Source organism: Melitaea cinxia, chromosome 27 (assembly GCF_905220565.1).
Source record: "Melitaea cinxia chromosome 27, ilMelCinx1.1, whole genome shotgun sequence".
In the NCBI taxonomy this organism is placed as follows: domain Eukaryota; kingdom Metazoa; phylum Arthropoda; class Insecta; order Lepidoptera; family Nymphalidae; genus Melitaea; species Melitaea cinxia.
In genome coordinates this window covers 739,648-762,037 of record NC_059420.1, presented here as the reverse complement: position 1 = coordinate 762,037, position 22,390 = coordinate 739,648, and the positions used below count along the sequence as shown (strand labels likewise).

The following is a 22,390-nucleotide window of genomic DNA, read 5'->3' as shown; positions in this document are numbered from 1 at the left end:
CTATTGACAGAAAATCTCATAAGTGGTGGCATAGGATTTTTTTTCATTTCCTCGATTGGTGTGTTGTCAATGCCTTTTTAATTTATAAAGAACTGCAGTCTTCTTCACGTCCGGACCTAAGCACATTGACTTTGAAAGAGTTTAGACGAAGCGTATACCAGGGTCTATTAGCGCCAGCATATGTCAAAGACAAACGAAGGCCCGACTCAGTAAACAGCAACCGTTCTTCTGCGGCCTCTTCGCCAGGACCTGCATTTATAAAACGTCACAAGCCTACAGTTCCTGAGGAAATTCGTCTAGAATGCAGTCGTCATCAACCTGAGAGAAGCACTTCGAGAAGATGTTGCAAATGTAGCACTAAAATATCTCCAGTGCGTACTATATGGCAGTGCAATACATGTAAAGTGCCCCTTTGCCTACGCAAAGGAAAAACATGTTTTTCAGATTTTCATAATAAATAATTTTTTGGTTAGTTTTGCCGGTGGGAAAGTTCATTATAACTTGTAATATCAATAAATAATATACATAATTTATCATTATTTTATTTGTATCAATAGTCATGGTGGTTAGTGTCACTAACCACCTCATTCCTCGAAAGCCTTAATACCTAAATTTTTATTTCCTACTTTCTGTGAAATTTTAGTGATAAATGATGCTAAAACTAAAATATAAATGAACAAACTAATGTCAATGTAAAAGCGTGACTGAAAGAGTTAAAATGTAATACTCAACATGGCCTTAGGTCATGCCCAGCCTATGGCAAAACATGTTCGTTCTGTAAAAAACTTAACCACTTCAGTGTGGGGTGTAAATTTAAAAAGAAATGTCAGTCTATTGACATTGACAATATGTCAAACGGTAATGAGAATGATCTATGACTAGCTAAAGTGCATTCATTAAATATTAATAAAATTAAAGAGTGGTCAGTGATATTACCCGTAGAAAATAAAAAAATTAAGTTTAAGTGTGACACAGGGGCACAGTGTAATGTATTGTCCTTGTGTGATCTGAAAAACATAGTCATATAAAACTTTAATTAAGTAAAGAAAAGAACATTTGGGGCAGTGTCAATTATAATTAGTTTTTTTTTCTTTTCTGTAATTAGTAATAAGTAAGTACCTAAATAGAACTTTGTTGAGTGTAAATACACATACAATCAACTTGTCAATCAATAATCACATTATTGATTGACATATTAATGGTGATCAATAGAAATTGGGAGCTATAATAATGTTTTTTTCTCTCTCTTGTATTGTAGTATAAAATAATTAGATTTGTCATTTATGAAATAACAAAGTATACATATATATTTTCTTTTGTAAAAGGGGAAGAAAAGTTGAATATTTCTTTAAATAAATAGGGTCATAGGTAATAGTCATGTATACAGTTAATTAGTTTATATAATTTTTTTTAAAAGGGGAAAGATGTAGCGATAGCGAACGCAGCTTTACAATGTCCTCCTGAACGCAGCACAAAGTGTTGTCCTTGTCATAAAAAATATATAGCCGGAATACAGAGAGACATGTTTATAACTAGCTCATAACTAGATAATATATTTAATAATAATAATAATAATAACTTTATTTGCACACTAATAAAATATAGTGATAAAAGTAATAGTATTTTATTTTAAATAAACCACAATAATACAATTTAAAAATCAGTCACATTATTTTTATTAGTTTTTATTTTTCAGAGGGTTTTAAAATAGAAAATAAATTATTTGGTATGTTTGCTTTAGTATATTAATTGAAGATGTTTTTTTTTTTTTAATAATTGATAATTGAAGAATCGTTATATTAGTTTTTTACATAAAAATATATAACTTACTTACGAATTATTACAATATTATTTACATTAAAGGGAAGCAACGAAATGTAATTTATACGTAGGTATATTCTAAATGAGCGTCTTTAATGAATATCGTTGTTGAATGTGCGATACGACTAGAAAACGTTTTATTAGAAGTAGTTTCAAGATCAATTGTTTGCCAGAGTCTTGATTTCGAAGATTTTTGAAGAATTTCATTTTTTTTATATATTTTTTTGTTAATTATCAAAAAAGCAAATATATTTGGATTCACATTGTTGTTATTTTCCTATCAAAAATTACACAGTCATTTACATGGTACACTTTTAGTCGATCCACCGTAATATTGACTAAAAACACCGCATTTTTACCTTTGCAATACGCTTATTCTCGATTTACATATGGATACACTGCTACTAACTATCACTGAGTCAACAATTTTCCTTCATACTTGACAGGCTTAGGACTGTCAACCTAAACGCCAGATAGCCCACTTAATTGTAAAAAGATAAAATAAAACGGCCATAAAACAAAATGTTAATACTGACTACGGCGTATCATAAACTTAAGGTAGTTTAGGTTGGCGTATTTAGAAATCGTTGGCTATATACAATTATTTAAATGTAAAATATTTACAATCATGTAGATATACATGTTATTTTTTCTTTATCTATACAACTTTTAGCCCTCGGATAGATGCGAATTTGCATTAATAAATAATAACTGCGCCAATTTCGATGATGTCATCCTCGATCTTCTTTCCGTCATCGTAGAGCCCGCTTTCGAAAATACCCGCTCGTAGGGTACAGATGTCGCTCATAGGTTCAGCTCTTTTAACTATTTTATAAAAAAATGTATATCCGCAGATGATATACATTTTTTCTTTGAAGCAACCATATTAGTGGTTTTTTTTCCGCGCCACGATTGTTTCCTGCATATATTTGTCCAATTCTACAATGCCTGCAGCAGTTGAGTTTTCTGGTTGAAGTGCAGCCACTTCTCTGTGACCTCTTCCCATATAGACCGCGTGGAAGTTGCTGCCGGAGGTACTGCAGCTTCATGTGACGTAGATGGCTGAGGATTCGGTGGTTGCTGCTGCAGTCTCCGTCCTACTTTAAATTTTAATGTACATAATTAAGGCATTTTTAAAATTTATTTCAAGTATAAAGCCACGGTTGTTGAATCTAGGATTCAAAATCGTAGCTTCTGCATACGTCTCGTGTGACTCTAAATGTCTGAATCTACGAACAAGTTGTTCGTCCAACGTCGCTATTATGTTCTGAATTTGGGGAAGGCAAGGACTATTATTTGCATTTAATATTTTTAACAAGAAAACGAATAAATAAATAAATAATGGTGCCACCTTCGACAAGGTGACATTTTTTCTGTGCAAATTTCTGTGGTCCCGTAATAGAAAATCATTAAGATTGGTATCGATTCTTCAATCACTTGCCAGTTTTCGGAGTTTAGAACGAGGTCACTGCGAAGTAGCGCTAAAGTAGCTACAACAGCATCTTTTACTGCTAATATTCTTGTCAGCATTTCGTATGTAGAATTACAGCGAGTCTGAACGTCTTGTTTTAGCTTTAGGTCAGGGACATTTAAGTCTTTTTTTTATTTCTTTTAATTTGTTTTGTGCCAGCGTACTTCGCTTGAAATACTCAACGATTTTTTTGACTTTGGCCTGACATGCATGGCTGTGTTAATGCTGTGAGCTAAACAGGCTATATGGCGCAAGTTGCCTTTCTTTACAGCTGCGACGATATTTGCCGCGTTGTCGCTCGCTATTGCAGTTACTTTATTCGATAATTTTTAATCTTCTAGATTTAGATTTTAGGTAATCGCATTAATTTTTTGCCGTGTGGCGTTCAGTATACTCAATACAGCCCAACAACATAGTTTCCAAATTAATTTGTGCCTCGTCGTAGGACACGAAGTGCGCTGTCATAGCAACAAAACTTTCGTTCATGGAGCCGTCCGTTGACATGCAAACCGCAGAAGCCACTTCTACTTTTTTTTTCAGAAACTTCCAAAAGCTTTTTATACTGTTTTGACAGTATATTTTCAGATAAAGTTTTTCTAGTCGGCAAAGAGTAACTAAGGTTTATTTATTTATTTAACACTTTGGAAAACTTACAGCTAGTAAAACATATATAATATGAAATTACGACAGTGATAAGGACAATTAAAAGTTTTCGCTTATATTAATTTTATTTTTTTATTTATATTTATACTTTATTGTACACCACAAATATATTACAAACAAAGCAAAAAGATAGTTACAGACAGTGAAGTACAATGGGCGGACTTATGGCTAATTAGCCATTTCTTCCAGACAACCCATACATAGATAGGAAACTTATTACAATAGTTTAGTACCTAATTACAAGCTGTTATACATTATAACGTATGTGATTAAGTAAGTATATCATTTAGTAGTCACCAATATACAATGGTTAGACAAGAAAGGTTCAGAAGCATCACAAACTCGCGGAACTCCTTATCCTCGACCAACCGTAGTGGATGGTACTCTTTGGCTATCATGGTCATCAGTTGCCGGTCTATTACTTCTGTACGTCGTGGAGCTAGAGGTTTAATAGTAAATTCTCGCATAGAAGGATGCGAATTCTGCGTACTCAGCAGTTAAATACTGACAGATGCTGGTGGCACCATATTTATTGGTAGTGGCAGCACCAGTAGAATGATCAGCATCGATTGAGGAGGTGCAGGATTCAGAATTGATGCAGGAGGTGCAGGATTGAAAACTGTTGGAGTCTGCCTCTCTAGAACTAAAAGTAGTAGGAAGCGGGAAGTTCTTCTCTTCATGTGTCTCCACAAATTCCCAATATTTTGATTTGGTGTCGGCAGCGCTTGAGACCAGTAGCAACATTTAAATGTTTTAGAACCATCAGGTTCAAAATAATTCCAAAGAGGACTTCTTTTTCTAGCAGCAAACATTTTGTATTAGTTCTATATATTATGTCCCTACAATATTTCTTTTATACACACTAATTTTTTTAATTTACTTAGACTAAAATTATAGTAAAATGCACTTAACTAAATAAAACAAAGTTAAATCAAATCAAAACAAGTCGAAATCTGTTAGAACGTCACATTAAAAAGTTTAATTAATAAAGTATCTATATGTACAATATTATGCCCGTAAGTGAACTGTAATGTTCTTGGGAAATAAAGCGCTAGTGACTATTAACATCGTCGGAACTGCAAAATTGCATTTTTTTGTTTATTTCATAAAACGTTCCCAAATAACAAAGTCAATGATCAGCTGAAGAGATTTTTTTTATTTTATGCATATATTATTTAGTTGTGGTACTTCTGACAAATCAGTACCTATTAGTCTTAACCCCTTAAAAAATTTAACAAGTGATTTTTCTCATATTTACACATTAAATACCGGCTAGTAATAATATTAAACATAAATAGCCTCTAGAGCATTACTTTAAAATTTCATGATCCTGCTTAAAATAAGTAAAAAGATACACGCAATTCACACTTTGAATCGCTTTCCTGTAAAGTTGCTGTTTTTCACATCTGACGTTTTTAATAGTCATGGGCTAAAAGTTCTATAAAACTAAACACAAATATTATAGGAACACACACCTGTTACGCAACAGGAGTAATTTGATATTTTGAATTTGTTTCTATAGGGGTTAAAGTAACTTTATTATTAAAAAGAATACAATATTCACTTATATGAGAACTAAATTAAGTTTACAATTAAAATCGTTTAGCGATGTGCTGCGAAACAAAGCAATAATCGCAAAACATACAGAAAATATTTTTTTGTTTTGAAGAGGGTACCTGTGAATACTTTGTACTGTTGTTAACTATTTAACAGAAAAGCATAGATTAATTAGAATTGGAAGTGGTATGAGTTTAAAAATTGCCCTTTTGCCAAATATTGATAATATGGTGAACATGATTTTAATGTAGGCGTGAGTCACTTTAAAATGCGTCGATAGGATGTCGTTCCTCTTGTTCGCTATTTTTGTTTTTGTTCTCGAGCACATATTTCATTCGAGCAGCTGAAGTGGATTCTGAACTAGGGGCATACATCTTTTTATTGTCTGCGTATCTGAAAAAAAAGTTGCAGTTACTTGTGTTATAATAAATATTTTAATTTTTGATTAAAAAGAGCAACAACCGAGTTTCTCGTTGGCTCTTCTCGTTAGGAATGACATTCCGAACTAGACATCATTCGACGATTCAAAAGTACTTGTAAATATTTATTTGTATAAAAAACATTTGAACTCACCGTGTTCATTTGCAGCCGAAGATGCAGCTGGTGACATTGCAGGTGTTACAATAACGACTGCGAATTAGACTACTGATTTGTTGTTGCGAATTACAGCGTCGGCGAGTAACTCGTTGCCTCAGTTGCTTCAATTCGCTTACTTTAGATTTCAAGGTACCTACATTATTTGGGTTTAAATTAATTCCCAGGGTGTCGTTGAAGACATTAATAAAATCGTTGCTCGTAGATTGTACTCGCTCGTTTATTACAAAGTTACTGATAACATTTCTGTCTTTGTCAATGTCCGTGAGAAATCTTAATTGTTCAGAAAACTTGTACTTCTTTGCAGTGACTTCTTTGTTGACCAGTGACAGTTTTCAAACTTTTCAAACTCATTTTTCTCTTATATTGGTCCATCTTTGTTTGCAGATCACCTAATCTATAACATAAAATATTTATTATAAAATATTGCAAACTGCGATTATGGATAAGAATGGTTATATACGCTGCCTTCCCAATAAATAAATAAAATAGTTAACGCAAAAATAATACTTGACCTAAAATACCTAGGGGGAAGTTCACGGGCACCCACTAGTACGAAATTTTTAAATAAACCGAGATTAGAATATTAATTAGATCGACAATATTTAAAAATTAAATTGCTCATAACGACACTAAAATATTATTTATGGTTCATAAAATGATTTTCTTCATTACTGGATGATGATTTTTTTTCAGATATCTGACTACTGGTGACTCACATTTGACAAATTTCATTTAGTTATCATTTAGGTCATACCATAGTTAATAAAATTGTCAAAGAGACATGCAAAATTATAGTTGACGAATTAATGAGCGAGGGTTTACCAGAGATGACTACGGAAATGTGAAAAACTGTTGCTGAAGACTTCTGGCTACTGTGGAAATATCCCAATTGTTGAGGAGCACTAGACGGTAAACATGTAGTAATCGAAGCACCACCCAACAGCGGATCTTTATTTTAAAATTATAAATCGACATTTTCCATAGTCCATAGTCGTCACAAAATAAGAGAGACCGGTTTGGACATTTGAAAAATGCCCAAGAACGTAACTTGGCACGAAACTTCAAGAAACTATTAAATAGTTATTAATAACATTAAGTGTTTTTAAAACATACATACGTTTTTTGGCGCATTAAATAATATAATAAAATATATTGGAAGTATTTTTTTCGCGCTTACTTTACAGTAGCATGCAATTTCTAATTATTACAAAACGTGACAAAAAGCAAAAACAGTTACGTTCTAGGTTTTTTTTTAACACTAGTGCTGTAACTAATTAATTACTGTATTTAACCAGATTCATTCGATTTTAATCGTAATGTTGTGTCGTGGATCTTTACTGAAAAAAGAGCTTGTCGCAGAAATTCGTAAATAAAATTTTGGAAAAACGGCGGGAAATTTCAAGGCGCGCGGTTGTCTTTTTTTTTGTTCTTCATTTATTAATCGTTTTTTCTATTTTATTCACTCAGAACAGTTTTATATAGTATTTGTTTATTAGTTTAGTTTGTATATATTATAATTAGTTAGCAATCTTTGTTGGTAAGTTTTTTTTTATATCTTAAAATGAATGATCCACCCGATCCCGGGGGAACATACAAAGTTCCCAAAGTAGGTAGTTATATCACCGTAGAATACGATGATTCTAGCATGGACACTGACCAGTCATCGAAAAAACAGTGTTTAAAACGTGGTCGCTTACATAAAATATGCAAAAATTGCAATAAAAACAAAAGAAAAAATGTAGGTAACCAAAAAGACATTGGATGTCGCTGTATAGAGTCCGATAAATCTGATGAGGGTAAAGACATAACAAATACTTCAATGACAAAGCAGCCTATTTTACAATTTGATTATTCAGTAGGTGTTGATTCACGCAGTAAAACAAATTCTACTGTTAGTCGAAATCTTTATAATGAATTAGATGCTCCTTCCTACATTATACATATTCAGAAGATTCAATCCTCCGATAATGATGGAACTATATTGCCCCCAATTACCTTTGGAAATTTTCTTTTAAAAAATAAAATCTATAATGTAGTTAATGGTAGTGTTAAAAGAATTGGTCGAAACCGTATGTCTGTCTCTTTTACAAATTACCTTGATGCCAACTCCTTTATAAACAATAGTATTATGACAGAAAATAATTATAAAGCATACGTCCCTTCATTTAACGTTTTAAGAATAGGTGTTATTAGAGGAGTTCCAACAGATTGGTCTCCTGAGGAAATAATGTCGTATATCTCAACCCCTGTTGGCTGTGGCAAAATAGTTAAAATTAGACGTTTAAATTATAAAACTATTGTAAATGGGTCTCCACCGTGAAAACCCACCCAGTCGGTAGTAGTGTATTTTGATGGTCAGGTACTACCAAAAAGAATATTTATCTGTTACAACTCCCTGCCCGTGGACCTATATGTTTTTCCCACCATTCAATGTTATCATTGCTGTCGTTATGAACATACAAAGTTGCAATGTCGTTCCAAACCTAGATGTCTAAAGTGCGGTCAAGATCATGTTAGCGACTCATGTAATATTGTAGATGATTATTACTGTTGTCAATGTTCTGGCCAGCACATGGCAAACAGACCATGTCCAGAACTTAAGAGACAAAAAGAAATTAAGCTTTATATGTCCCAAAATTGCGTTTCTTATCAAGAAGCAAGTAAAATTTTCCCTACACTTCATAAATCATTTGCTGAAGTCTTGTCCAGTCCTCAAAAATCTTACAAGAAAACAGTAATATCTAAATCTTCCCGTCCTGTAAAAGTTGGAAAAGGTTATGATAAAACTGCACATGACAACATCATAAAAGAATTTTGCTTTAATCAAATAGATAGAAATTATAGTCCAATTACAAATGATAGGGGAGATGTAGGCAATGGGAGTCAGTAGGCAATGGTGATCACCTCAAAATAACAAAAACCAAACGAAACCAAGCGACGCTAATATACCTACATGCTAGTATTACGTCATTCCCGTGTGCGACCGGTGACTGCCTCAGTTCACGCGACGTGCTTGAGAGTAGTGGGTGTTTGAAGCTTTTACGTCAGTTTAATGTAATTTTTCGAGTTGATAAATACGAAGGTAAGTCACAAAATAACAAATATTTATTTTTGTACTTTTAATATGTAATAATCATAGCATTTTAGCATGTAATTCAGCTGCCATATTGGTATGATAACTTAAAATTTCTCGTTAAGAATTGTTTTTTTGTGTCTTTGCCAATGTAGGTAATCGGAGTCAGGTGATCCCGATTACCTACATAGTGATCCCCATTGTCCACATTACCTAACCTCAATAAACCAGTATAATAATACTGTTGTTTGTTTATAGTTTGTTATGCCGAAAGTTCTAGAAAGACTAATAAAGCTAACTGGACTATAGACCACCTGGAAAAGGCTATAAAGCTCATTGATGAACAAAATTATTTAATAAGGAAAGCCATGAAGACCATGAACATTCCATTTGCCAGTCTTTACAAGAGGTACAGAAAAAATACAATTAATGCCTTAATTCCCTCGTCCTCGTCTCGGCCGTAATACTGTCTTCACTCCTGAGATGGAAACAGAATTAGCAGATAATCAAGAAAATGGCCAACGTATTCTACGGGTGCACCCCATACCAAATAAAAAGAGCGGCATTTGAATACGCTGAAGCCCTAATGCTAAAACACAATTTTAATAAGAGTTCAAGATTGGCTGGTCGAGTTAGGTTTGATGGCTTTATAACCAGGAATGTTACTATTTAACCAGAACGAAATATTAATATTCCAAGTACATCCACATTTAGCTCTACTACTTCTGAACCAGCGATTGCATCGTTGTCTCTCTTTGATACACCATCAACATCTAATAATGTGCCAAGTATTCAAAATTTCATTCAGATGCCTCAAAAAGTAACTGTTGTCAAGACAAAACAAGGAAGAAAAAAACAGCACGCAACGGTTTTAACATCTACCCCAATCAAAGACGCTCTAATTGAAAAAGAAATAAAAGGAAGACAAAAGCTATGAAAAAAAAACAAAGGAAAAGGAGCAGGAAAGAAGAGCAAGCCACAGAAGGTTAATCGTGAGAAGGTTAAGAAGAAAATTCTGCAGGACTCCAATGACACTTCAACGTCAGACGTGAACTCAGACGAATTATGCCAGGATGACGATAATGACAAGAGATGCAAGTAACTTGTGTCTAGTATGTGGTGAATTCGGACGAGACAATGAAAAATGGTACCGGTGCACTTCTTGTGGGCTCTGGGCTCATGACGAATGTACTGGATGGGACTTTGCAGACAATTATGTGTGTGATATATGTTGATCACCATTGCCCACATGTTGATCACAATTGCCAACCGATGTTATGCCACGCCACTATGCTGGTATAAGTGGCGAGTGAATAGAAATGTTTCGTTTTTTACTTGGATGGACACAAAACTTGTAACAATCCTAAGCACAGCTTACCACCCTAAGAGCAAAGTGACGTGCAAGAGAACACAGAAGGATGGCAGTAAGAAGGAATTTACTTGCCCTCTAGGTATTCTCGAATACACAAAAAGAATGGGAGGAGTTGACCGTTTCGACCAGAAACGCGGCACATATCAAATAGCTAGAAAGAGCAAAAGATGGTGGATGCGGTTATTTTATTTCTTTGTGGATGCTGCCATCACAAATGCATACATTTTATATGCACAGAAAATCCGGTACCCCATTAGCAATCTGCAATTTCGCACTACATTGGGAAGGAACTTGATTGGAAACTTCACCAGTAGAAAGAGGAGGATTTCCAGTCTACCATGTTTTGCCACCAAAAAACCAAAAATTGAAAGCAGGCAAAAGGCTAAATATGGGATTCCAGACGAAATGCGTCTAACTGATGTTGGATCTCATCTTCCGAGCCCACTTCCGACGTTCAGGAGATGTCGAGCTTGCAGCAGCACAGAGATTGCAAAGAAATCAAAAATTCAGTGCAGTACATGTGGAGTTGCTCTCTGTATTGTACCCTGCTTTGCAGAATTTTACAAACCCTAGCGAGGCACTGTCCATATAATGGACACCATAATTTTTTTTTACTTTTTAAATTTTTTTTCTCAAAAATATAATAAAAAGTTCCTCAATATTCTATATTTTTAATTTTTATACCCATACCTTCAGTAGATTTCTCTGCCTTATAAAGGGTTAATAGAATTTTGGCAACATAATTTATTATATATATAAATTACAGTATTCCTCTTCTCGAATTTAATAGGTAAGAAATCTCCGACGTTTATTGTTCAGGGTTAACAACTTCATGAAAAGTTAACAACTTCATGATTAACCTCATCTTCTGATTCGGATATGGCATCAATGTCTTCACCATCATTTGTCATCACGATTTCATTTTGACCAGAATCGGATTCTGTTTCTAATTGTTGGCTATAGTACAGTAAAAACATTTGTTTATGCTGTTATTGTGCCCATTCACTCTAATTTATATTTTTTTATATGGTATCATTCACTGTTATTTTGTCCATGGCGACTAAAGATGTCTGTTAATTAATTGCTCTGCTGTTTATTAGCTTTTGTAAAGTCCGCGTGTATAGAATAAAGTATAGAGGAGTCAGAATATAAACGCCTATTATTAACCCAAACCCAATAGGTTATGGGCCAAGACAAAAAAGCAGAAAAGAAGAATAATAAAACCGGATAATTAATGATTCCTTTTTATAAGGAATTCATTTTGGTTTGATAGCGTGCTTGCAAGTAAAAAGAGGCACGATAGAAGTTAAAGTTGCAACAAAATATTGCAATACAGAAGAAACCCAGATAGTTACGAAAAGGAATATTTATATAGAAAACAAAATAACAGTAAAGAGAAATGAAACGGGCGATTATATTAAACGAACAAAACTGGATAAAATGGCGATTCCAGATATCCATTGTTTTAAAGTCGCAAGGTTTATACAACATGGTCACCGCGAAGTGTACCAAAGAAGAAAGCGAAATAGATCAGAAAGGTCAAGAGTTAATTGTAACGAGAGTGGATGAGAATATTCTTACACTGCTGACAAGTTGTGCAACAGCCTATGACATGTGGGAGAAATTGACTACTATCTACGAAGCGAAATCTAAGGTAGGAATCCATTTACTACAACAAAAATTTTACAATCTAAAATATGAAGGGCCTATGGCTTTTATGGCACAGATAGAAGAGTTATTGCATCAGTTAAAAATACACGGGGAAGAGATATCAGAAAATATGACTATTACTAAGATATTATTATGTCTACCACAAGAATATAAACGTTTCATCTCGGCGTGGGAAAGTGTTCAGAGTTCGGAGCAAACCATAAAGAATCTAACAGCTCGATTATGGGTTGAAGAAGAGAGACTGCAAATTAACGGTAACAGAGAACATACTACAGAAGCATTTGTGGTAAATAAATTTAATAACAGATACAGAAGAGATTTAACAAAGAAAAAGTTTCTTTCAAATAATGTGAATAACAGTGGTATTAAGTGTTATCATTGCGGTAAATATGGACATTTCAAGAATCAGTGTAACTCACGGCCGTGTAATTATTGTGGTAAGATAGGACATCTTTATAATGACTTTAAATTTCGAATAAATAAAGGAAAGAATGTAATAAGAGTAATAACAGTGTCTCAGAAGCATATAGTGTAAATTTAAATTTTGATGATAGTTGTTGGATACTAGATATAGGTGCAAGCGAACATATGTGTAAAAATATGCAGTTGTTTACAGAATATAGAGAGCTTCAGTGCAATAAATATGTAACGGTAGGAAACGGAAACAAGTTAAGAGTAGAAGGAAAAGGTAACATTAAATTTTTAGCATTTAATGTTAACAGTTTTGAAGAGTCAGTCTTACTTGAAGTGCTCTATGTTCCAGACCTAACAGTTTTAATTTCTGTTGTTTGTGCTATAGATAAAGGTTATGTTATGAAATCAACAAAAATTGGTTGTCATTTTGTTAAAGACGGTGAGGTTACATGTACAGCTACTCGGGTTGATAACCGCAGCCGGGTGCGTGTTGAATAAATTTTAATCGTAAGACGAGTAACAGTAAGAGCTATTTCAACTTCCACATTGTGAGCGGTATGCCACGTGCCGAAAGCGGCATTGTTTAAGCGTATTTAATTTATACAATATTTTTATTATGTGCGTGCATTTGACGTAACAAAGTGTACGAAACGGTGCAATGAAGTTGACATTTAATGAGTTTAGAGGTCAATAAAATTTCCGATTTCTAGCATTCGGTGCCCCCGCGTCCGGATGCACTGCACCCCTTGAACCCCCGAGTAAACACGGCCCTGCCCACAAGGACTGCACAAACACCCAGACCACGGCAAACATCTGTATGGCTAATTCAAATGTTTATCATGTGTGGGGAATGGGGATCGATCCCGCAACTGTCAGATCAACAGTCACACACCAGTGCTGATACTGTTGCGCCAACGCGTCGATAAATCGATAAAATAATAAATATTTAATCTAGACACTGACTTGTACCAAAGTTGTAACGCACACTGTGAAGGTAAAGAACCCTTGGAATTTTTCCAGGAATACCCGGAAAAGCGGCAATACCCGGAATCACTGGAAAACTAGCACAATGGTAAGCCTCGAATGCATTCATATTTTGTGAGCCAGTGTAATTTATATAGAAAAAAAGATTGATACAATAGCCTTCATTCTTTACGTCTTTTTCAGACTCATCATGGTGCTAATTTATTACAACACTTGAAACACGTACATCAATCAGAATATAAATTCGCTTTAGACATTAATAACAATACAACTACAGAAAATGAATGCGAGAAACAATCTGCATTTAATGCAATAATGGCCGAATGTACAAATGTAGTTGCCATACTCACTATGGTGCTAATTTATTAAAACACCTGAAATACGTACATCAATCAGAATATAAATTCGCTTCAGACATTAACAACAATACAACTACGGAAAATGAATGCGAGAAACAATCTGCATTTAATGCAATAATGGCCGAATGTACAAATGTAGTTGCCATACTCACTATGTTGCTAATTTATTAAAACACCTGAAATACGTACATCAATCAGAATATAAATTCGCTTTAGACATTTGGTGCCGGCCACTCGTATCCGAGTGGGGCTAGGTGCATTAGCTAGATGCCGTTCACTCGGATCCGAGTATCTCACACGTTCATTTTCCTTAGGCCAGTTGAAACTCGGCGTCCATGGATATCGCGTGTTGCTTTGCGTGGCATCTCTCGCAATATCGTCTACTTACGAAAACAATTATTGGATTTATTCTAACGTGTTTATAGTGCGTTCTGTGTCCAATCACACGAAAGTTATTTTCGTACCAAAATTGACTGAAAAGCAAGGTCGTTTAATAATAAAACTAAACTAATTTTTTTAACATTTCGATATATGTAATGCCCGGTTTACATTTTGTTAAGTGTGAAGTGCAGGTGAGAAGTGAGAAGTGACAAATGGTAGTAGACCATCATCAGTAAACCCATAGTTTTTGCTTGTCAGTGCCTGTCCATACGAACTAAATACTTCACACATCACACCCGCACTTCACACTTAACAAAATGTAAACCGGGCATAAAAAAGACGTCGAGAAATAGGCATTGATTGCGACTCGGAGTTCCTTGGTACCGCCCACTCGGATCCGAGTTTCTGTCTCGTTCATTTTGCATAAGCCAGTCGAAACACGGCATCCGTGGAGAACGCACGTCGCTTAACGCACGTCGCTTAACGCACGAACGAATATCGTTTATTTACGAAAATAATTATTGGATTTATTGTGAAGTGTCTATAGTTAGTTGTGTGTCTAAACACACGAAAGTGTTTTTCGCGCCAAAATGGACAGACAAGCAGGGCCGTCTAAAAATAGATCCAAACCAATTTCTTCAACATTTCTTTGTAAAAAAAGGCGTCGAGAAAGTGATGATTGCGACTCGGAGTTTTCTTATGAAGATTGTAGTGAGGAAGAGGTATATTCTCAATGTCCTGACGAAGAAATATCTTCGAGTGAACAAGATTGTGATAGTGATGACAGTAATTTTAGCATTTTTGATACAAAAATAAAACGTTCGTATACTCAGATATCTAAGAATAGTAAACCTGTTGAAGCCTCAGGGTCATCAGCTCAATCCACAAGGTTGGTTATTGACAAAACCACAAAGTCATTAGCGTCAAAGCAAACTGTGGGCCAAATAATCAAAATATCCAAGAAGAAGCCAGCTATTTTTAACCCTAATGCATTAGTTCAACCCTCAGGGTCATCAGTCCAGTCCTCACGATCATCAGATCAACCCTCAAGTTTGCTTAATAAAACTACGAAGTCAGAACAAACTGCGGGTCAAATTGTGAAGATGTCCAAGAATAAACCACATACCCCTTACCATAACGTACCAGCTCAACCCTCAAGGCCATCAGCTATTTTTTCAAGACCGTCATCATTCAAAAAGCAACCCAAGCCTACGATTCCACGACAAGTATCTATGGAAGTATCTGTGACAGTTTCCCACAACAATGAGACTCCAGCTGAACCTTCTGATTCCTCATCAACGATGCCAATGGTTCCTACAGTAGCCGTTAAAAACAGTGACGACATCTCTGAACTTAATTCTAGACCTCATCTTGATTGTCATTCATCGTCCCCATCACCATCTCTTATAGAAGACATTTGTTCCCTCCCTGATATAACAGATAGTCTATTGCCTTCTAACATTTCTACACCTACCATATCTCTGCTGAGATCTGATGCACCCACTCCAGATTTATCTAATGATAACGATGAATCTCCGGATTTGTCACCTACTTGTGGAACTACTTCTGATCAAGTACCAACAAGACTTGATTTGTCAACTCCTGATTTACCTGATGATGATCATGAATCCCCAAATTTGTTACCTGCTGGTGGATCTACTCCTAACTTAACAGTTGGTGACTACGAAGAGCCTTTGTCTGACCAGCAAAATAATAACTCACCTTCTCGTCAAGGAGCTACTGGCATCTGGTGTAATAACTCAGATTCAATGAAAATATTTGAGTTCACCGGGGAGCAGGAACTCTTAGTAGAAGCCCCACGAGACCCTTACGAAGCATTTCGATTATTTATTGATGACCATCTGTTGGACCTCATTGTTAGAGAGACTAATTATAACGCAATCAGGGTGTTATCTGGAGAAAATGTCTCTAGACACTCAAGAATTAAGGATTGGAAGGAATTGACTCATGACGAACTTTTAACATTTTTAGGCCTTCTTTTACATACGGGAACGATTCGTCTGAATCGTATCTGCGACTATTGGAAAAAAAATTATTTATTTAATATCCCGTGTTTCAGCCAATTAATGTCTCGAAATCGATTTTTGCTGATATTGCGATGTCTGCATTTTACTTCTGAAACGAGTGATGAAGACCGTCTTGTTAAAATTCGCCCCTTTATGGATCACTTTAATAACAGAATGAAATCTATTTACAGTCCGGGTAAACAACTGTCATTGGATGAATCCATGGTCTTGTGGCGTGGTAGACTTCTATTCAGACAGTATATAAAAAATAAAAGATTCAAATATGGTATAAAACTGTATGTTTTAGCAGAACCCGATGGCACCGTTCTAAAATATCAAGTGTACGCTGGTGCCAATGATGAAACTTCAGGCCAAGGTCATGCTAGCAAAATTGTTTTCAAACTTTTAGAAGAAAGATTAGATCGCGGCCACCATGTGTACATGGATAATTATTACAACTCTTATGGGTTGGCTCTCAAATTGCTGGACCGACAGACATATTGCACAGGAACAATAAGAAAAAATCGAAAAGATAATCCGGTTGAAATTGGAACTATCCCGTTGAAGAAAGGTGAAAACAAATCTTTGTTCTCGAACGGCGTCCATATTGGTAAGTGGAGGGACAAACGTTACGTATTGTATTTATCTACGGAACATGATGACGAGATGTTGGAAACTACATCCAAAAGGGGTTCTGTGGTGTTGAAGCCGTCGGCAATTGTCCACTATAATAATTTTATGTCAGGTATAGACCTGCAAGATCAGATGCTGTCTTATTATCCAATACAAAGAAAGACGCTGCGTTGGTATAAGAAGCTGTTTATACACATGCTGCAAATGAGCCTCAGCAATGCATGGCATCTTTACAATAAATATAGTTCAGTGGATAAGCTTAACCTTTACGATTTCCGTTTGAAATTACTGGAAAGGCTTCTACCAGATCCCAATGAAATCAACCGGCGCCAAGTTCTCAAAAAAAAGCACGTGCTTACCAAAATTGAAAAGACCCGAACGAGGATAAAGAGAATTGGAAGAATCGAGAAAGAAACAACTGAAGTTGTCCGAAAAGAATGCAGAGGATGTAGAGCCCTGAAAAAGCGAGTCCAAACAATTTATGAATGTAAACAATGCGAAGGTTCTCCAGGGTTCTGCACAAAGTGTTTTAGTGAACAACACTCCTAATGCGTTCTGTTTTTTGTTTCTATGTCTTCTATTTCAAGACTAGAAATGATTGTCATTTTTATTATATATACTTGTATATATTTTTTAATTTTTGAATTCGTTTTCAAATGATTGTAAGTAGCACTTGGTTATGTTAACTTGATATTAATTTTAGTCATTTGATAATTTAAAATTTTATTTTGATTGTTTTTTTTAGTTACGTACTTACTTATATTTCATGTAAGTAATTGATAACCTCAGGGACACTCCTAAAGCGTTTTGTTTTTTGTATCTATTTCTTTTTCTGTTATTTATTTATATTACACGACTATAAATTATTGTGTCATTTTCAAAATATATTTTTTTATTTTGGACTCGTTTTCAAATGATTAATAATATTCGCTTATGTTAATTTGTTATGTCATTCGATAATTTTAAATTTGATTTATATTGTTTTTTTTAGATAGGTAGTGTAGGGTAATAATACGTAATTTATAACCTTAATAAATCTCTTTGCCTATGAAACTACTGTAGTTTTCTTGTAACAGAATTTTTGCAGTACCTGTGCTTCTTCTTTAAAAATATTCCCATTCCTAAATATAAGTTCCTACTCGGATCCAAGTATTTGGCTTCCAGGCATATAGCATGCCAACTACTCGGATCCGAATAAAGGCAATTTTATAATAATAACAATAATAAAATTAATATTTTAGGCATAATATTAGTCATTCATGTATACCTTAAGAAAATTGACAGAAAAAAAATTTGGTTTCTAAGGTAAAAAAATTCTCATTTCTATGGCGCTCAATGTGTTAATAACAATACAAATACAGAAAATGAATGCGAGAAACAATCCGCATTTAATGCAATAATGGCCGAATATACAAATCTAGTTGCCATACATGGGCGTCCGTTTTCCATGATTGACGACACCCCTTTCCAAAATTTATGAAAGATGATCCCAAATAATTCAATACCCATTAAAGCCAAAAAAGTCCGAAACAACGTCGAAACTCTAGCATCGAAAGTTAGATGCGAAATAAGAGACATGTTAAAAAACAAAATTATATGTTTAAAAGTTGATATCGCCTCAATTGGTCCCAGATTTTTTCTTGGTATTAATTGCGAATATATTGACGGAGGCCACATTCTCATTGGCCTTAATCCGTCTATTGCAGACGATTTAGTCACTCTGTGTCACTCTTCAGGAAAACGCAGAGTTGCCTAAGCTCTGCGCCACTCTCTCGACCTCACTGGCTAGGCCCACAGAAACGACGAGTCGATACGTGTGAAGCCAATTCGGCTGCAGGAGTTTTTCGCAGTTTAGAGCTATGACGGAGGTCACACATGCTTAAAGAATTTAGCAGTGACAGAAATTTTTCAGACATATTTCAGAACATTTAAAAGATTTATTATTACTTAACTTAAACATATAGATATCATATTGATATTCAGCAAATATACTGCATAACGACAGACAATGGTGCTAATATGCTGAAAATGACGAATTTAGTAAATGGTTTTCAAGAAATGAATACGACATCAGAAGGAGATCATTCAATTCATCACTTCTTAATTATTTCTTTCAATCATCAATTATCTCCACGTTGGCCCAGCGCACATGACGTTTTTCGCCATGGCTATGACTTTCAGGTCAGGTACAGCCGAGCGAACTTAAAGTTAGAACTCTTGTAGAGCCCCCCCATCCCAAAAACGGTCAAGCGAGTTCGTCAGTTATTAGGTTTGGCTAGTTATTTTCGCCGGTATATACCAAGTTTCGCTGTTAGAAACGCCCCGATCACTAAACTGACAAAAAAGGGCGCATTGTTTGTCTGGGGAAGAGAACAAAAAGAAGCACGGCAAGTACTAATCGTGCACTTAACAAATGAGCCCGTATTGGCGATATATGATCCTATTTTACCAATTGGAGTCCACATGGACGCGAGTTCGATTGGGTATGGTGCGGTACTGCTCCAGGTTCACGAGAAAAGAAACAGCAGTTGGTTATTTTAGCAAGCGAACTCAAGGCGCCGAGCCTCGATATTATTCTTATAAGCTCGAGACTTTGGCCGTTTTAATGCCCTCCAGTATTATAGACCCTATCTGGTTGATGTTAATTTTAAAGTGATAACCGACTGCAATACCCTTTAATCCACACAGCAGAAGAAAGATTTGCTGCCGCGAGTATCTGCAGGACTAACTTTGTCTTGGAGTACCGCAAAGGTACATCGATGTCGCATGCAGACTATTTGAGCCGAAATCCTGTTAACGTTTGCGATGAGCGCAAACAGCAGCATTGGGCTCGAGTAGCACAGGCTGCTGATGAAGAAACCTAACAACTTATTCAAAGACTGACGAACAGACAGACGACACTCACTACATAAGAATGACTTACTCTTCTATAAACACTCTCCTGTCGGAGAAGAACCCAGACTTTTATGTTTTATACCAAAAGGTCACAGGCTTAGCCTACTAAGAATTATGACGCACGTGATTATCCTTGCATCGATAGGGATATACTAGCATTTTTAGTTTCCTTTCTTAAAATCATTCGTGCAAAAATATAAGTCCCGAGAGCCCCACAGCAACCAATACACTCTTGGGAAAAACTCTGTACTCCGTTTGAAATCATTCACGTTGACCCACACTAGGCCCACTGCCTCAATCAAATGGTTATCGATATGTTCTGATTGTAATAGATGCCCTTTTCAAATATTGCTTGTTGTATCCTACGTTTAGTCAAGACTGTAGTGAATTAAAACGACTTTTTACGAATGTTATTTCCTTATTTGGTACACCAAAATTAATGGTAGCTGACCGAGGCAGAATGTTCCAGAGCTCAGACTTTATGAAGTTCGTATCAGAGTTGGGCATTGACTTGCATCTTATAACCCCGGAGATGCACCGTTCAGGCAGGTGGTACGATACTGCCGGACGTTATTGAACATGATCCGCATACAGTGCAATTATCGCTTGAAGGACAGACATAATAATAATAATAATTTCTTTATTCACTCCTTTTAACAAAACAATTTACAGCACATTAACTATTTACATTTTAAACAGAAACAGAACAGGTTAACGTTGGCAGCCATAATAGACTGTGATTCAGCTGCCTGCGTCTTCTTCTCTGAGATATGAGACATAACATACATTACGTACATAACAGATGCAAATCTACTTGAGAAATATTATAAAAATAGTATTTAAACGATATTGTCTTTTTTTTTGGTGGTAATAAAGTGTGTGCGGGTGATCCAAATTTACTGAATGTTTTTTTTTAATTAGATACTTATATCTAATGTGTGTGTATTACGCCAATATAATAAACAAAAACGGCACAAGTACGGGATAAAACTCTTTAAACTGTGTAGCTTGCCAGGATATACATACAAAATCGACATATACGCTGTGTCTATGTGAATATGTCTGTTGCCGCGCAAAGCAGTTTAGTTTATATTTTTTTTATAGTAGTAATTGTCGTCATTAGTTAGAATTATTGTAGTATATATTATCTGTAGTTTGATTTATCTGTTGTGTAATTATTATCTGTAGTTTGTTTCATAGAATTTATTGTCTTTTGCATAGTCTATTATATTGTCTATAAACTTCTTCCGGCTTCTCCTTTTCAACTTGTCACGGTGTCACCTTGTAATAAAGGGAATTAATTATACTCAAAAATTTATATTGAATTTTAATCAATCCATTAAGGCTCAGGCCATTAATTTGATGGTGCAATATGTCACTTTAGTTACAAAACGTCAAGTTTAGTTTAAAATAAACCTCTAAGCTGGACACACGCATCTTTCATTCAAACCGTCAAAAAACTTCCTTATAATTTGAACCTTATTCTCATGAACATAAAGTTTTGATCTATCGAGCGGACGGCGTGCGTCGAGCGCGCGTCGAGAACAAAGAAAGTACATTCTACAGCAATAAGTGTGCAAAACGTGTCGTTTAGTTCAAGGTTATTATGTAGTTATTACAAAGATATTACAAAGTTATTAAGAATTTTTACGAAGTTAAATACAGTGTTTGGTGTTAGTATTGAATAATTTGGATTAAATACAATGGAAAAATATATTTTATATCAAAAAGAGTTATTTGATAACCTAAAAAATTGTGAGAAAAATCTAAGAAAGACACCGAAGGAGAGAATTAAAAAACCATATTTAGAAACTAGATTGGAGCAATTGGAAACATTGTGGAGCGAATTTAAAGAAGGACATAAAAATATTATTTTAAAAATTTCGAAAGACGAAGATAGAAAACTTCCATATTTTAAGAATGAAGTGTTTGAAGCGTTTGAGATGTTTATTAGTAATAAATCGATGTTAAAGCAAATGATAGTGCCTTTTTTAAAATCCTCGAATAAACAGCATGAACAAATCAATGTCACCCCTCAAAGAGTTGTAATGAATCTTTGCCAGGACCTACTTAATAAAGGTCATTGTTTATACACAGATAACTGATACACAAGCGTAGATTTAGCTAGAGAACTCCTGAAAAACGAAACGCATCTGATTGGAACTTTAAGAAAAAACAGTAAGCATTTTCCTAAAGTCATAGTTTCCACTAAGCTAAAAAAAGACGAGATCATAGCGAGAGAAAGTGATGATGACATAACGGTTTTGAGATGGAGAAATAAACAAGATGTTTTGGTGCTTTCCACAAAATATTCAACGCGTTCTGTTTCCATTAACAAACATAATAAAACCGTAATGATACAGACTATAATCGTAGATTGTAACAGAGCAAAAGGAGCTGTGAATCTGTCAGATCAGATGGCAGCATATCAGACACCATTAAGAAAAATTTTATAATAGTACAAAAAAATGG

The 22,390-nt window shown here is 35.0% G+C and overlaps 1 long non-coding RNA gene across 1 annotated transcript; it reads right to left on the bottom strand.

The window, feature by feature from the left end:
- Window positions 1-5,464: 5,464 nt before the first annotated feature.
- Window positions 5,465-6,238, bottom strand: LOC123666743. The gene is made up of 2 exons (XR_006745320.1): window positions 6,086-6,238; window positions 5,465-5,905 (listed from the first exon to the last, which is right to left on the bottom strand). It is a non-coding gene; the product is annotated as an uncharacterized LOC123666743 (long non-coding RNA).
- Window positions 6,239-22,390: the final 16,152 nt, after the last annotated feature.